Consider the following 3,250-nt stretch of genomic DNA (forward strand, 5'->3'; position numbering starts at 1 on the left):
GTTAAGGTACAAGTTGGTCACAATGTTAAAAAATGGTATGATCATTTGCTATACATTTGCAAATATGCTGCTTTAAAGGGGGTCAACAGCCTTTGTGTTGTATTTTAAACACATTTTCATGTACTTGTAGGACTTAAACAGTATTAACACCTATACACAGCCATTTAAGTGCATAGGTTGACATCCTCCCATCAACTCTCTGGGCACTTCTGATGATCACAGTTAAAGTTATTATTGTAATTTTTCCACCTTTTGTGATTTCAACATTGCAAAGTATTACCTTACAGAGTTTGCTGCTATTGTGTAATATTATTTTGCCTGCCATATAGTCTCTTGGCTTTCTACCAGACAAAATACTGATCCATTAATTGCTTTGCTTTGCTATTTTTTTTTTTATGTCATTATGTTATTTTGCTGTGTAACTAAGAATGTGAACGCTGTCAAAGGGTATTTGATTTTTTACGAATCACTTTCTAGTTTGGTAATTGAAACCAATGTGATTCATTCCAAAGTAACAGAAGGCTATTTGTATGAAAGAAGGCTTGTGAACAAAGAAAGCTAAGCTGTTGTACATATTCGTAGTTGGCTGTGCATGGTACAAATTTATTAATATGAAGAAATGCAAAAATGTATTGCTTTTGATATTTCCTATTCTGAGATGAGCAAGTAGCATGTAATGCAATGTTGACAGGTTAAATCAAATCATGCGTAGTTATTGTTTCAATCAAGTAACATTTCCTCTTATGTTTTATTATTGTAAAGGTGTTTTTTTTTTACATTTTAAAGCAAAATGTCAGTTTTTAATTTTATGTGTGAGCTTTTAAAATGTCATTATTTGGATTTTTAGTATTTTAACATTTACTTTAATCCTGAAGACACTTTTCGATTGTGTTTCATAAGAGACATCCTGGCCTCCTAAGGTGCAATTCTGCCATTGTACAAACTTCAGCGACTGTCCTGATCCCAAAGGCTTTTACAACTCTGGCTTTTTGCCTTTCCCCACTCTGTGGCTCAGCATGATAAGACTGAACTGTCAGCTAGCATCATGTGCTAAGATGTTAGCACCAGACAGGACGCTTTCCACATCAAGGACTGGTAAAAGCTAACAAACCAACAAAAAGGATTGTCCAACAATATAATTGTACATAGATAATGCAACTGCACAGCAGCCAAAAAGGAAAAAAACAAGTAAGAACTTAAAAAAAAAAATGGACGGATTGTGTCATGTTTATGGGGACAGCCTTCAAAAGGTTGAAACTGGAATTGTTCTTCTGGATGTCAAAGGGATTTTCATGGCGCAATCATATCCTACACAATATGTACTCTTCAACATCTGGGTTACACAGGAAATGCACCCTGAGGTTTTAATAAGAAGAAGCCTCTATGGCTAAAACTTTAAATAAACTAAACCAAAAATGTTATTGATGTTTTATATATAGAGAGTAGTCGCATTAGTTTTTGTTACTGTACTGTTTGAGGTCTCAACTGTACCGTATCACGGTAATAACATGGTTTTGAAACCTTTTTTTATTTTATCACAGACCTGTTGTCATAGTTGAAATGACGTTTATTGTAGATGGTATTTGAACAACTTCTGGAAATAGTTCATCAAGTACGTTTGTTGATCATTGTTGTGATACATTAAAATCTGTATCTGCAAACTAGTTTGGTCACATCAAATATTCTTTATTTCATGTTCACTCTGTAATGTTATTATTTTTGTTAGAAGATGCTTCTTTAACTTATGTTTCACACATCCCATTAATAGTTCTTTTTTCTATTTAACAAGCAGTTGCCCACAAAATATTATCATGTGTGGCATTCAGGTGCTCTATAGAAATGCTAACATCTCCATGTCTATAAATGCTCTTTTCATCTCATTATGTTGTGCTCTATCGATTGTGTGTGTTGTCATTTTAGAACACAATGTTATATTGCTGTTTTCTTGGCAATTGTTTAAACTTTTAGGCAGCAGTTTTGAATATAATGATGTAAATGACAGATTTATTAGTGTCATTGAAATTTAAAGAGATGCACAGCCACAACAGAGAGCAAAGAACATCTTTTATTTAAAATTGGTAAAGTTGATCCTCTAATTTCAGCTATGTAAGGCCCATGCATGCTGATTTCTTGAACTAAATGTATAATATTAGCAAATGAAGCAGAGCATTAAAATTTTACTTAATGTTTACATTATATGAATTGACAAAATATTGCTTTTAAAATTTTATAGACACCAGTCTGAGACAGGAGGATGACCTTTTAGATTTGAGGACGACAGATGCTGTCACCTACAAAGCTGCACCTCCTGAACACCTCATCACAATACATCACACCCTGCCAGTGAGACATGGCTGCTACAAGTGTCAGGGTCACAGAGAAAGTCGGCACGCACAAGTCGTTAAATCCACATAATAAAATTTCACTAGGGCAGCAGAAGTGAGGGGAAGGATGAGGATCTTTTCACTCTAGCAGAAATGGTTGAGGCTTTTATTGTTTCACTCAACACACTTCAGTGTGCATTGAAACAGCAGCAACATGTAAAACCCTCAAAAACAGCTTTTTTTCTCCCCCCCTCCTGACTTCACCCCTCGCCCTTGACAAATGTGCTCAGCTCACAGAGTGGAACTGTTCTGCTGAATGGCCCTTTCCTGTTGCTTACCCTTAAAGCGTAGGCACTTGCAGAGGTAGGGCTCCCCCCGTATATTATTCGATTGAATTGCATTTGACCTTTGAAGAGAACAATGGCTGAAGGCCTTTTACTTTTCTGGCATACGCAGTGCCTAGAAGGACTTCTTTACACTGTGTTTTCACTGTGTTCTGCCAGTAACTCATCAGCAGGATGACAGGCTGATGTGTATACAGTTAATGCATGCCTCTATGTGCACGAGGGTATCCACAAGTGTACTGATTGCTAATTCTGTCTCTTCTGAAATGATTATTTATAAGATAAAATAAAACGTTTTGAGATGACTACATTTTAGGGGCCAATTCTACGATCTGACAACTGACTGCACTATTCTAGAATAAAAAAGACCTTCTGAAGAGAATAGTTCACTGTAGTTCATATGCAGCTGTCCTCAAGAGGTTGCAGCAGTGAGCAGTCTTGCTTGAATGTACAATAAAAGGTTTACTGTAAATTCTAAGTGGCATTTTCTGCAACCCATACATCACTCATGACCATTAGATTCCCAGCCTCACTGCACAGTGCACCCTTCTAGCCACAGCTTTCCAGATGATACACTACAGA

General features: G+C 36.2%; 1 protein-coding gene across 1 annotated transcript in view; it reads left to right on the forward strand.

Moving 5' to 3' along the window:
• zfhx4 (zinc finger homeobox 4) overlaps positions 1-1,766 on the forward strand; it is a 63,114-nt gene extending 61,348 nt beyond the window's left edge. Inside the window, 1 exon segment of the mRNA XM_020606481.1 lies at positions 1-1,766. This exon segment is cut by the window's left edge and continues 2,498 nt beyond it. The gene's annotated coding sequence lies outside the window, so the exon portion shown is untranslated.
• Positions 1,767-3,250: the final 1,484 nt, after the last annotated feature.

The sequence above is a fragment of the Monopterus albus genome, unplaced genomic scaffold (assembly GCF_001952655.1).
Source record: "Monopterus albus unplaced genomic scaffold, M_albus_1.0 scaffold78.1, whole genome shotgun sequence".
Classification (NCBI taxonomy): domain Eukaryota; kingdom Metazoa; phylum Chordata; class Actinopteri; order Synbranchiformes; family Synbranchidae; genus Monopterus; species Monopterus albus.